Source organism: Saccopteryx leptura, chromosome 1, assembly GCF_036850995.1.
Source record: "Saccopteryx leptura isolate mSacLep1 chromosome 1, mSacLep1_pri_phased_curated, whole genome shotgun sequence".
NCBI classification, from domain to species: domain Eukaryota; kingdom Metazoa; phylum Chordata; class Mammalia; order Chiroptera; family Emballonuridae; genus Saccopteryx; species Saccopteryx leptura.
In genome coordinates, this window is record NC_089503.1 from 119700071 (window position 1) to 119715501 (window position 15431).

A 15431-nucleotide genomic window follows, 5' to 3' on the forward strand; every position below is an offset into this window, starting at 1 on the left:
TCATTTATGCCACGCTCACATTTTACGTGTTGGGGATTTTAACCACATGCTGCAAATTCCAATAAGAAGCTTAAGAAATTTCCCAGCTAAAGAAACACTGGTGGTGGCAGGATTGGGGGCAGGGGGATTGGGCATGTTTCAGACCGGTTAAATAAAAAGAACCCATGAAAGATCATTTTAGGCTGAGTCAATCGAGACTGTTCTAGAAGGACCGAGAACTATCTACTATTCTCTGGTCAGGAGGAGTTGGCCTATCTGTTAGGAGCTTCTCAAAGGTATTGTGATTTCCTTCCTTTACTCATTTCTTTTTTCTTCCTTTCCTTTTTCTTTTTTTAAAAATTTATTTGTGTGTGTGCGCACGCGTATGTGCATGTGGTTTGGTTTTTGTTTTGTTTTGTAAAGAGCATGAGAGAATTTCTATCATCAATATGTAGCCGTTGCACAGTCACTCGCCAATATCTTCTGTTTTCTGTTGGCAGGTGAAAGTGAGAGGAAAACATATGAGTGGTAGATACCAAGTCTATCTAGTTCAAGATCTAGCCATGTTCTTTACTACCAGAGTCACTTGAAACTTCCCATTGTGGGATTTGGTGAACTCAAAGGACTGCCCCAAAATACTGACCACGGACATCACAGCAAATGAGGTCTGGCATGAAATAGCTGGGGGCCTGAAATCTTGGCTGAGGCATCTCCCCTTCCCATGTGTTTCTCTCTGATACAAAATACTCAAGGAAGATATTTCTCTAAAATAAATGCAGACCCACCAAGGACAAAGCACTCCATGGCTTTCACATGCACGCACACACATGCACCATCCACAAATAGAAATAAGGAGACCCAGTCTTTTGAGGTGTGAACATCCTGGCAAGCCCCTCACCATCCATCAAGCATCTTGGAATGGAAGAATTTCTTCAAGAACCCCAGGGTTGCCTGACCTGTGGTGGCGCAGTGGATAAAGCGTCGACCTGGAAATGCTGAGGTCACCGGTTCGAAACCCTGGGCTTGCCTGGTCAAGGCACATACGGGAGTTGATGCTTCCAGCTCCTCCCCCCTTCTTTCTCTCTGTTTCTCTCTCCCTCTTTCTCTCCTCTCTAAAAGTGAATAAATAAATAAAAAAAAAAAAATTAAGAGACATAAAAAAAAAAAAAAAAAGAACCCCAGGGTTGACCTACATCCACCTAGTCGGACGACTTACCTTGTTCTTGACCATCTGCACAAGGGCAAGGGACAAGGCCACCCTTGGGAGAGTTAGAAGCCTAGGTTTTATTCTGCACACCATTGGGGTGGGCAAGTACCTGGAGTTCTAGAGCCTCATTTCTTCAGCTCTGATGTAAGATGAGGAAGTGGGCCAGCTGACTTCTGAATGTCTGGAGACAGCTCTAGATATATGGTGAACTATGGACACGCAGGAGGGCTCAGCATCTGCCGTGTCAACCCTCAGCTCCATGCATCTCAGCTGTGTGACCATGGGAGCATCACCTGTTATCTTCTACAAACTAGAGAGAGGAAGACCTTTGTTACAGGTTAGGATCAAATTCTTTAAACATATATAATATGCCTTATGGAAGGCATAAAATGACTTATGGAATATGTCATAAGGCTCGAACTCTCCTTCCTAAAATGCTATGATTTCAAAAAATGCTATGAAGGAATATGGGAAGTCTGCCTTTCTGGAACACAACTAGATCAGTCAATCCAAAAATTTCCCACTCTAACTTATTACTCATTGGAGGACAAAGATTACACAAATCTGGGTCAGTACTACTGGAAAATACTCATGAGATAAAAGTATCACACAGTCCCTGTCTTGCGCAAGATAGTTTACATTTTTCCCCCTTAGTTATTCCAAGTCACTTAGAAATAAAAGAAATGGTATATGTTAAATCAAGCTGGGAAAGTGAAGCCAGAGTTTATATTACTAATTAAATTAAGGTTTCTAGCAGATCAAGGACAAATAACTGAGTTCAACAAAATATTTCCTTTGATCGCAAGATTTTTTACTTCAAAGACTAGCCAGCAGGATCATGCAGGAGGCTGCCAGGCCCCCCCTCCCCCTACACTGAGGGGCTCACGGTGAAAGAGCTTTCAAGGGCCTGCTTCAGAGCTGTGCGAACACCTGCAGTGGTTGGTCCTGCCCAGGCCAGACCAGGTGTGAGGGGTCTTAGGAGAAAATAAGTGAGCCAGTAGATGTGGGTTCAAGGCTAGGGTCTGCCCTTTACCCACATCCCTTGACCTCCTTTCTTGACCTCAGTCTTCATGTTCTCTCATGTGAAACAGGAGGATACACCTCACCTATTTATCTCACTGGTTTGACATATAGATAATATTGGGTCTTTGGTACACCAGATACTGAGAAAAAATAAATAAAGGAATAAAACCCCAGCAGGAAGGTATGAGAAGGTTTTTGTTTTTTTCTCTCGGGAAGACTTTTTCCTCCATATTGTTTCTAGAACTTTCAGTAGTCGATGCTCCATAATTCTGTGTGGAATGAGTGAAGGGTAAATGAAGTGTGGAATGAGGCATGGGCACCTCTCTTGGGTCACCCTACTCATTCTGCCATTGCAGCTCTGGCTCTACTTAACCTTAGGATATAGTGGAAAGAAATACCTGGGTTGGGGAGGGGGAGGGCAGTGGAGAAGGTTGGGGACAGGGTAAAAGGGCCACCCAGCAGCAAGGAAGGGGAAAGGAGATGGAAGGGGACTTCCCACAACACCTGCAAATGGGAGTCTGTGCTGCCCCAAAGTTGCGTGCTTTCATGGACAAGAAATTTTCAGTATCATCCCCCAAGTCCATGTTTACTTATGACTGAACGTATTGAACATTCGTGTATCATCAAATATCCATATGCCTGGAAAGACTTAACACTGTGCTTATCAGTGAACTACAACTCCAAGTCAGCCTGAATTCTGAGTCACAAAAGAGAACTTGGGAGACTGAGGAAACCCAGACGTTGACGCCATGATGACAATGTAATGAATAAACTTCAAGAGTATGCACTGTAGCCTTTCACAGATGTTCTCCAAGTCTGCCTATCTCTTTGAGCTTCTCATTTACATAATATCTCTGGACAAACTTTATTTATCAGAATCAGAGAAAATGGGCAGATGCTGGAAGGCTGGGCTTTGCTGTGAGCACCAGGACTGGGCACGAGTGGATTCCTCCATGGGTTTCTCCATCTGGTATTTCAACATCAGTGCTTCTAGGCCTTAAATTGTTCTTCCTCTGACCTCAGGATGGTTTCCTAACCCAAGACTGCTGTGAATCAGCCCTTGATGGAGGAGTGACTCAATGGACTGGTATGGTTGGGTGTCCCCGATGAAAGAGACCCACTAAAGATACCGCATCAGTCCAGATGTTTGAGACTGCAAGTCACAGGAAACCCAACCTAAAGTGGTCTTAAACATAAGGATGTGTATGTATTTCACATAACTAAAAGTCTAGAGGATGGTGGTTTCGGGGCCATGCAATTCCCTTGGTTCTAGAAAAATAGTATGGTTCAGTGATGAGGGACCCATCCTCTGCCATTAGTTCCCCTGGGTTCAACTTCCAGCTTTGGTAATTCTCGGTTGTGAAACTTCTGGTCTCACTTAGCTTCTCTGAGCCTCAGTTTTCTCCTTTCTAAAATTGGAGATAACAATAGCATCTCCCTCCCAGGGATGTACAGACTGCTTAGCCAAGGCCTGGCATGTAATAAGCGCTATATAAGTGTTAGTTCTAACCTTCATTTATTAATATCATCCTCTCATTGTCATGAGAGTCCCCAAGGCATCAAATTCACACTGCACGTGACAGTGTGCAGGGCAGAAAGGCAAGTGTGGGAGAGGGAGAGAGCAGAGGATAACACAACCTTCTCTTGGGTATCTCTCCTTCTGCTGGAGAAAAATCTTCCCAGACGCTACTATCTCTTTGCACTGGAGCCTATAGGCCAGGATATGGCCATGTGGTGCTGTCTGGTAACACTTGGCAAACAGGACTAGAATTACCATGGTTTAGAGCCTTTGTGCAATCTAACATAGTAGCCACTAGCCACATGAAGTGATTTAGAATTTAACTAAAATGATCCTGACCAGGTGGTGGCGCAGTGGATAGAGCATCAGACTGGGACACAGAGGACCTAGGTTTGAAACCCCGAGGTCACTGGCTTAAGCACGGGCTCACCAGCTTGAGCACAGGATCCCTGGCTTGAGCATGGGATCATAGACATGACCCCATGGTCACTGGCTTGAGCCCAAAAGTTGTTGGTTTGAAGCCCAAGGTTGCTGGCTTGAGCAAGGGGTCACTCAGTCTACTGTAGCCCCCTGGTCAAGGCCCATATGAAAAAGCAATCAGTGAACTAGTAAGGTGCCGCAATGAAGAATTGATGCTTCTCATATCTGTCCCTTCCTGTCTGTTTGTCCCTACTGGTCCCTCTCTCTGTCTCTCTGTCACCACAAAAAAATAAAAAGAATTTAATCAAAATGGGAAATTCAGTTGCTCAGTCACACAAGCCATACTTTGTGTGCTCAATAGCCACTTGGAGCTAGTAGCCTCCATACAGACAGGGCAGTCAGGGACCGTTTCCACCTTCACAGAAAGCTCTGTTGGACAGCACTGCCACAGGAAGTCATGCCTGAGGGACCCACTTCCCAGAGCACATTTCCTCCAGGCGCCTGAACAAAACCAGAACTCTGTTCCCAAGGAAGACATGGCGGTGGCTGTTGGGTTGGTAATCAACAAGGAAGGAGGAGCGAAGAAGAAGGCCCATCGTGGATGCTGGTGAGATCAGTGTGAATGTGGTAGCCGAGGAGGCATGCAGAAAAGTTAAGAAAGTCTCCTTAGACTTCAAGTTTACCACACTGGCTTCTCTGCCCACCAAACTCCCTTACACACAAGACCCCAGGTATCTGTGTTGAAAATTAGAATTATCAGGAAGGATTTTTAAAAACCCCTTTCCCCCATCTAAGTAGTTTCAGTTACTAAAGGACAAAAATGAACCACCAGCCTGCCTACATCCTGGACTCCAACCTAACAACAAGGCTTTGCAAATCACAACACTGATGTTGGCTATTTTTATGATTGTCATGTAAAATAGGGTAATAAAACACATTTTCCACATCATGTAGTCATGGCATGACATAATATAACAGAGACCTCAAGAAAGCCCTGCCAACCTACCTGTAAAAACCCTGCACCAGGATTACCACTGGCTTTTCCCAGAGGCCCTGGGGAGCAGTAAACGTCCTCTGAGCTCCTCAAAGTGCTTGAAAAGGTGTCGGTTTACTGCTGCAGGAATGCAGCTGGAGTAATAATAATAACTATTGTGCATTTATGCTGAACTCTATGCCAGGCATTTGCCTAAGGTCAGGAAATGGCAGAGTGGGATTCGCGCCCGGATATTTATTGCCAAGGCCAGGCACTCTGCCATACTTTCTCCCCAGAACTCTAGATGACAAAGCTCTTTGGGGATCAGTCAGAAAAAATGGTTCTCATATTCCAGCAAGCATCAAACTCATCCAGAAAGCCAGTTAAAACCCAGATCTCTGGGCCAGCATTGTGCTTAGCAGGTTCTGCCGAGCAGCTGGGGAAAACTGATTACGTGCTTCTCATCACAACTCCACACTCAGTAGCATCATGTTGGTAGCTTGAATTCAGTCTCCTTGAGAGAATTTCTACCACAGGAATCAGCAAATTCTGGAGAATCACCGGTTAAACCTTTACCAACACACCATTGACTTGCCTCCTATTTTCAAATTCTCTGATTCAGTAAATCTTGGATGGGGTCTGAGAATTTATATTTCTAATTTCCACATGATGCTGAGTTTGCTGGTCCAGGGACCACATGGTGAGAACCACTTAGAAAAAAGTTTCAGAGAGCTCTGAAATGGACAGCAGATTCTAGTCCGGACATAAGTCATCATTGGCAGGAAAATGCTGGTCTCATCCAGGAATGTTGGCTGCAGATGACCCTGTATCAAATCAATACTTTTAAGAGCTAATGTTTACAGAGTGTTGACTATTGTTGGCTACTGTCCTAGTCATCCCATGCATTAACTCATTTAATCCTCCGAACAACCCGAGAGAGCAGGTTTTATTATTAGAGTTGAGGCTGAAGCACAGAGGAGTCACGTGCCTTGTCCTGGGTAGTTCAGGGAACAGGTGATGTTGCTGAGATGCAAACATGGCAGTCGGCTCCAGAGCCCGTGAGTTTAACTGCTATGTCACATATCACAGACAAAACCTGACTATAGTTCTGCCAAATATCAATTTAGTAAAAGTTCCCTCAAAAAAAAAGAAAACTTCAAAGAACATACACAGAAAAGGGAATTAGAATTTGTTTCTCCCAACTTTCCTGACTTAAAAGAAAATGAGGAAGAAGTTTTCATTCTTCTCATTGTTCTCCCTCCAACATCCTGAATGTGCAGAACAACAGGACCAGTTGATGAGAAAGTCGTTCTCCTGGCCCTGGCCGGTTGGCTCAGCGGTAGAGCGTTGGCCTGGCGTGCGGGGGACCCGGGTTCGATTCCCGGCCAGGGCACATAGGAGAGGCGCCCATTTGCTTCTCCACCCCCCCCTTCCTCTCTGTCTCTCTCTTCCCCTCCCGCAGCCAAGGCTCCATTGGAGCAAAGATGGCCTGGGCGCTGGGGATGGCTCCTTGGCCTCTGCCCCAGGCGCTAGAGTGGCTCTGGTCGCGGCAGAGAGACGCCCCAGAGGGGCAGAGCATTGCCCCCTGGTGGGCAGAGCGTCGCCCCTGGTGGGCGTGCCGGGTGGATCCCGGTCGGGTGCATGCAGGAGTCTGTCTGATTGTCTCTCTCCGTTTCCAGCTTCAGAAAAATACAAAAAAAAAAAAAAAAAAGAGAGAGAGAGAAAAGAAAAAAAGAAAGTCGTTCTCCTGAATCAGTTAGTAAAGTTTTTCTGCATAGGACAAGATAGTAAGTACATACCTCAGGCATTGCAGGTTGTACAGGCTCTGTTGCAGCTACTCAAGTCACCATCGTTGTTGGAAAGCAGCCATGGAGAGTATGTAAGAAGAAGTGTGGCTATGTCCTGGTAAAACTTTTGTTTAAATTTTGTTATTATTAAGTGAGAAGCAGAGAGGTAGAGAAACAGATTCCCACATGTGCCCCAACCAAGATTTACCCAGCAAGCCCCCTATGGGGCGATGCTCTGCCCATCTGGGGTTGTTGCTCCATTGCTCAGTAACTGAGCTATTTTAGTGCCTGAGACAAGGCTATGGTGCCATCCTCAGCGCCCAGGGTCAACTTACTTGAATGAGCCATGGAGGGGGAGAGAGAGAGAAAGAAAAGGGAGAGTTGGAGAAGCAGAGAGTTGCTTCTCCTGTGTGCCCTGACTGGGAATCGAACCTGGGAGTTCTGCATACCTGGTCTATGCTCTACCGCTGAGCCAACTGGCCAGGGCCCCAGTAAAACTTTGCTTACAAAAACAGGCATTAGGCCCTATTCAGTTGTAGGCTATAACTTTACGGCCTATCCTAGATTCATATAGAAGTTCCTCCTTACTCCTAAATAACTAGCAAGAACTCTACCTTCATTAAGTTTAAGCAGAATTTTAGCATAAATACACAAGAAACACCAATATTCTGAGTAACCACTTAACAGATACCAGTGGGAACCTTCTTAGAAGATAAGCCATATCTCTGGTCCTAATTTAGTTACAGAAGGTCTTCCATGGTTTTAGATTATTAGAATGGCTCAGTTAGCTGAATAATCATGCTCCTGAGATAAAGGTCCACAGTTCTAAAGCTTACTCAGCTTTAGTTCTCTAGATCAAGCAAGAGAGGAACAAAACTGGTAGGAGAGCATGACCTCTTTTTACCGCCTCAAATATATTATGACTGAAATAAATTCAAAGTGTAGCTTATAAGTCAGTTGTGTCATCTTTCATAAAATGATTAAATGCTTATTTCATTTTATAAACCAACAGTGATGCCAAAGAATGTGATAATGGTCTATAAAGGTTTTGAAAATGTGTCTCATTTTCTCTTTAACATTGAGATTGCCACCATCTAGATCAGTGGTAGTCAACCTGGTCCTTATGGCCCACTAGTGGGCATTCCAGCTTTCATGGTGGGTGGTAGCAGAGCAACCAAAGTATAAATAAAAAGATAGATTTCACTATAGTAAGTTGTTTTATAAAGATTTATTCTGCCAAACTTAGCGAAAATCTGACATAAAGTACTTGGTAAGTAATTATTATTATATGCTTTAACTTGCTATAACTGCTTTATAAATTTTATAAAGTAAAGTTACTTCCCTACTTTATAAATTATCATTACTGTGGAACTGGTGGGCAGTTAGAAAATTTTACTACTAACAGAGATACAAAAGTGGGCAGTAGGTATAAAAAGGTTGACTACCCCTGATCTAGATAGTAAATGCCCCATAACTCTTCTTCTAGCCCTAACCTGTTCTCCTTGCATCAAAGTTCTCACTGCCCCTGGTTTGCATTCCTAATGTGTATCTCTAATCCTTTTGCACTCATGATCAAGAAACTCTCTCTGGATACTCCTGCATATTGATTAGAGGCCAACTTCTTAACCTGGCATCTAAGACCTAGTGTGATCTAGCTTCTTTTTTCCCTCTCAATGTATTCAAATTTATCTAGTTTCTATACCCACATAATCATGTCTTGAAAAAAGTTCCAAGAGCTTAGTCAAATGAGACAAGTGCTTCAACTAACACAACAATAGTGACATAGCCATGGGAAAGCCATAATCACAGCCAAGGGAAAGACAGAACTGGAAGCAGCAAGATAATCAAGAAATCAAAGGGAGAAACTTGAAGAAAATTTCAGAAACAAGGCAAGAGAATACGACATTCCCCCCCCCCACCTGTGGGGTCTGAACAGATCTGAGGCCTTAAAAGAACAACAGGGCTGATGCCCTATATCACTGCTTTTCAAACTCACCTTTCCAATAGACATACTTGGGTAGCTTTGAACTGGAAATATTAATAGTTCCCATCCCAGATCCAGGAAAAGAGTCAGGGAATCTGGATTTTAATAAATGCTTACAATAATTCTTATGATTGTTCAAGTTTGGGTAAATGCTGACTTTACATTAAAATCACCTGCAGGCCATGCAGAGAGGCCGAATGGAGAGACCACATGGAGGTGTGCTGGCTGACAGCCCAGCTAAGATTCCAGCCAACATCCAGGCTCAACTGCCAGGCCTTGTGTGAAGATGCATCCAGATGAACCCAGGACACCCAGCTGAGGCCTCAGACATTGTTGAACAGAGACAAGTCATGCTCTCTTGGCACTTTGAATTCCTGACAGAGTCCAGAAGCCCAGCAAAATGTCCATTTTATGTCATTGTTTTTCCTTTTTTCTAACTCATTTGGAGAGCTTTTAAAAAATGTTGTAGCTTAAGTCCTGTCCCTAAGACATTCTGATTTATTTAGTCTAGAGTAGGATATGGTATTAATTTTCTTCCTACTTTTTGTTACAAAAATTTTAAACATTGGAAAGAGTTGAATGAATAATACATGGAAGTGTGTGGACCCATCACAATTATGAATATTTTGCAACATGATAGATAGATGATAGATAGATATATGATAGATAGATGATAGATAGATAATAAATAGATAATAGATAGATAATAGATAGATAGATAATAGATAGATAGATAGATAGATAGATAGATAGATAGATAGATAAATAGATAGATAGATAGCAGATAGATAGACAGATATATAGGGCTGAGCTATTGGAATATAATTTGCAGATATGACATTTCATCTCTAAGGACTAAAGCATAGAAATATACAAAAATAAGGGCATTGTCTTATAAATATACCATTATCATGCCTAAGAAAATAACAGGAACTCTCTAATAACCTGTCACTATTTAAATCTCCACAATTTTCTCAAAATTTTCTCTTTTTTTGCTCTTTTTTTAAAAATATAAGAATTCAATAAAATTTCAGACATAAAATTTAATAGTTAAAACTTTTTAGTCTAGCGTTCTTCCTTTTATTTATTATTTATTAAATTACACTGACTTTTAAAAGCAACTAGATCAGCTGTCTTATAAAATAGTCTACAATCTATATTGGTCTGATCATTAGTTCATGGTGCCATTTAACTGACACATCTATTTCCAGTAGGTCCTAAACTGAAATATATAAGTCTAAAGAGACTAAACTCACATCAAGCATTTGGGGCTAGTATAATTTATGTGTACTTCACATCATAGCAGGTGACACACAATGTCAGGTTGTTACATTATTAGTGATGCTGATTTTGATTAAGGGGGTGACTGTCACACCTCTCTCCATTAAAACGCATGTATCTATTTGCAATTAGCAAGAAATCTGTGAGATGGTGTTCTGGCACCAACAAAATTCTACCCAGTAGTTTTAGCACCCACTGATGACCCATTTGGGGAGTTACAAAATGGTAATTTTTTTTATTTGCTTGTTTAATAAGGCATAGTTCACATACAGTAAAAGTTCACTTTTCTTTCTGTGCGTTTAGCAGGTCTTGACAAGTGTATGTAAACATTTGTGCAACCAGCGCAGCCATTGAGAAATAGAACAGTTCCACCCCCTTCCCCCAGTATTCCTCCACATCCTGTTATCGTCAACTTGTCCCCCAACCCCAACCTTGGGAACCACTAATACATTTTCTGTCCCTTTCGATTTGCCTTGTCCAGAATGTCACATACATGGAAACATACATTGTGCAGACTTTTGAGTCTGGCTTCTTTCACTTAGCAAAATGCATTTGAGGCCCACCCGTGTGTTGATATATCAGTAGTTCTTTCTTTTCTGTTGCTGAATAGAAATCCTTTGTAGGCCTGTATTAGTTTGTTTATTCACTCCCAAGTTGAGAGACATTTAGGTTGTTTACCCTTTGTGGCAATGATGAATACAGCCATAGAAACATTCTCAGACAAGTCTTCACGTTAACATGTTTCCATTTCACTTGGGTAAAATACTTAAGAATGGGATTTCTGGGTTGTTTAGTAAATATATGTTTACTTTATTTTTTTTTAAAAAAAAAAAAAGCTAAATTCTTTTTTTTCCACAGTGGCTACACCATTTTACACTCCCATTCTCAATGGATGAGAGTTAATCGGTTGTTTTAAAAAAATCTGTCATCCTTTATATTTTTGATCTGGCAATCTCCCATGGAAAAAGAATATTTTCTCATCAACTTGAGATGAACTATAGGTCTCATTATAAAGGCCGAGTTAATGCTAATTCTTCTTGCTTAATTATCAATTTTCAGAGTAAAAAGTTTTCACAGTGACCACTTCCACTAGTAGGTAAAGAAGGTTTTTTCTTTTTTATTCTGGTTTGTGCCATTTTTTCTATATTTATGGACTTCTGAATTTTTAATTATCCCTATTGTATACTCATTAACATTTATCTTTTTAATTCTCAAAGTATCCAACTTCGCCTAATAGGAATGCTATAAATTGGTTCTATGAACTTTTGACATGACTTCATTAGCCTTTGACACTTTTTTTCTCTCTAGCACATTAAGAAAACCACTCTCACCTTGAACTTCTCTGTACTAGACCTAGATTTAGCCCTTTCTTTAAAAGGACAGATTCCTTAAAATTATGTTTAAAAACTAAGTGTAGTCACTGGGGTATCATCACTTTTAGTTTCTTTCAATGGAAATATAGACAAACAGACACACACTTCATATCAAGAACTAAGAGTTATATATGCATATAAGTCAGGGATCGGGAAGCTTTTGGCTGAGAGAGCCATGAATACCATATATTTTAAAATGTAATTCCATGAGAGCCATACAATGACCTGTGTACATTACGCATTATCCAATAAAAATTTGGTGTTGTCCCAGAGGACAGCTGTGATTGGCTCCAGCCATCTGCAACCATGAACATAAGCAGTAGGAAATGAATGGATTATAATACATAAGAATGTTTTATATTTTTAACGTTATTTTTTTATTAAAGATTTGTCTGCGAGCCAGATGCAGCCATCAAAAGAGCCACATCTGGCTCACGAGCCATAGGTTCCCAACCCCTGATATAAATCATAAACTCATCAATATTTCCAAATAAAATTTAGCCTTCTTAACTTCTTTGACTTTTTAACTTATATTGCTTTTCCCGTCCACTAAAAATTTTGATTATTAATAAAATTAGCACACATTAATTTTCTTTATCTCATCATACATATGACTGATCAAAATCACCATGTCAAAGTTACTATTACTAATAAAGCTGTTGAAGGAAGTTTTTCTTTGCAATTCTTTTTTATCCTCACATTATTTCTCATTAGGAATGTCTAGTGAGAGTACTGAGTTTAAAAGTCACTTGAGGCCTGACTTGCGGTGACACAGTGGATAAAACGTCGACCTGGAAATGCTGAGGTCACCGGTTCGAAACCCTGGGCTTGCCTGGTCAAGGCACATTTGGGAGTTGATGCTTCCAGCTCCTCCTCCCTGTCTCTCTCTTCTCTCTCTCTCTCCCTCTCTCTCTCTTCTCTAAAATGAATAAATAAAATAAAAATAAAAATAATTTTAAAAAAAGTCACTTGAAATCATTCTTTCTCTGTGTGGTTATGCTTCCAATGTGATACACAGTCAGGTGTATTTGTTCCCATTTATTTTCAATTTGATGGTCTGACCTCAATGTATTTTAAAAAGCTCCCCTGGGGATGGATTCCAATGAGCAGTCACGGGCTGACAAGCAATGACTGGGTTCTCTCCCTTTGTTTTCCTTCCCCCTAAAATGGCTTTTCTCCCACTTCCTTTCATTGAAATACTGCCTTTTATTTAGGACTAACTTCCTCCAACCTAGTCCTTCTTTTGATCTAATTATTCAAGAGTACCATTTCCCTCATCTGGACTCCTATAGCCTTTTGACCATTCCTTATAGCAGTGATTTTCAACCTTTTTTGAGCCGCGGCACATTTTTTTACATTTACAAAATCCTGGGGCACACCACCTACCAAAATAACACAAAATGAGACTCTAACACAGTACATATTATACATATAGTTAATAATATAGTTTCTAAATGTATTTATACTCACTTAGTGTGAAACCTGGGCCTGTTTCGATGAACATAAAAGGGATATCCTGGTAGGAATGGTAGAAAGACACACACGAAGCTCTTCCTCAACAGTTCTCAGTCTCTGTTTTTAGTTTTTATCGCAGTCAAGCTTGAGAAGCTCAGCTCACATAGATATGTGGTTGAAAACGGGAGCAATGTCAAAATAGCTTTGTTGGCCAGAATGGGGAACTCCTTGGAAACAGATAACCAAAAACTGTCCAAAGAAAGATCAGCAAACTTTAGCTTTAAACCACGATCTTGTTTCAGTTCAATGAGTTCCTCTTGCTCCTTTAAAGTCATGTCCTTTCCAGCAACGGATACTGAGCTGTATGGGTCCCTAACCCAGTCAAGGCATTCTGTGAAGGCTGAAGAGAAATAAAATGACAACATCTTCTCAAGAGTTTTCAAATGTCTGCCAGTCACCTCGCACATTGCAGCAGTGTTGCCATCATGCTGTTTCTCGGTGAGCGGGAACATCTCAAGGTTGCCATGCTGCACATGTCGTTGCCAGAGCTGCACCTTTAAATGGAATCCATTCATTTTATCAGTGCTTGTGAGCAGGTTTTTATTTCGGCCTTGCATCCGTGTGTTCAGTTCATTCAGATAATGAAATATATCAGCCAGGTATGCCAGCTTTGCACACCACTCATCACTTGCAAGCAGCTTTGAGTAATCAGACCTCTCGTTTGTCAGAAATACTTTAAGTTCCTCCCACAACTCATACACATGGGCCAGCACTTTGCCACGCGACAGCCACCAGACCTCCGTGTGGAGCAATAAGATTTTATGTTCCGCTCCCATTTCTTTACAGTACACAAAGACACAAATAAGCGACATCTCAAAGGTCACGTCTTCACAAAGTTCACTATGCTCACAACACAGGAGCTAGATCTGCTGGTAAGGTCTTTGCAACGAGGGCCTCGCGGTGCAAAAAACAGTGCGTAACAATAACATCTGGGTTTCTTTCTTTGACCCTACTTACGAAGCCTTTGATGCACTTGACCATGGCTGCGGCTCCATCAGTGCAGACACCTGTGCAGTTTTCCCATGAAAGCCCGCTTTTATCAAGATATTCCGACGTGACCCGAAATATTTCCTCTGCTGTTGATTTTTCTGGCAATGCCTTGCAAAATAGGAAGTTTTCTCTAATGGCTTCTCCATCCACAAAATGCACATTGGCCAAGAGCTGACAATGTCCACTAATATCCATCGACTCATCAAGTTGCAAGGCAAATTTCTTACTGATGTGCACCTTTTCCAAAACAACAGTTTCAACGTCCACAGACATGTCATCAATACGTCTGGCAATTGTGTTATCTGAGAGAGGCACTTTAGCTATCTCTTTGGCCGTGGTAGGGCCAAGTATCTCATTTACAATGGCTTTACAAGCTGGCAGTATTAATGTTTCTGCCACAGTGTGGGACTTTTTTGATTTAGCTATGAGTTCAGCAACAAGGTAGCTAGCTTTGAGGGCTCTCTCCTTTACCTTTGTGGTTTTTCTCAAAAAAGTTGCCTGTTTCTCATTGTTTGTATGTAAGCATACAAAATAGTCCATCGGCTTGTTTTGAATGGAAGGGTGTTTCATTTGGAGATGGCGTTTAAGCTTGCTTGGCACCATGGTGCTATTGGATAGCTTCTCACCACATACCAAGCACAGCGGAGTCAGTGCTGTCTCATCCCCGGTGAAAGTAAATCCAAATGAAAGATAGCTTTCGCTGTATTGCCTCGAGCTCACCGTCTTGTCTTTTTTCTTTTGTCGACAACTCATACTAGGGCCTTCATCTGGGTCAGAATTTTGTCCAGGGCCCTGTTCGGCATTTGCATTTTCCCTTCTCAAAAACTTCTCTATCACTGTCACTTGCTCGTCTTGCTGAGATCCCAAACTGTCACAAGAGTGAAATATGCCTGGCAGAGGTCCTTTAAATAAATTATATTTATTAAAAAAAATTTAAATAAAAAAGGATAACCCTCTTATATATACAGTCCCATGTAACATCCCTCATATATACAGTCCCATGTAACATCCCTCATATATACAGTCCCACGTAACATCCCCTTATAAATACAGTCCCACGTAACATCCCCTCATATACAGTCCCACGTAACATCCCCTTATAAATACAGTCCCATGTAACCTCATATATACAGTCCCATATATCCCCCTCATATACAGTCCCGCTAATAGATACTGGAGCTTTCATCAAGGTTGTGGGTTCAAATCAATTTGGCAAATATTCTCTCTATATAGAGACTGGACAAAATCAATTTTAGAAAATGTTGGGTACTTGTGTAACATCATAAGTCCTCAGAGCATCTCTACTGTCAGATTGAGAAGTTTGCTTTCTAGGTAAGGATTCTGATAAATACTAGAGTTCTCCCTGAGGTTGTGGATTCA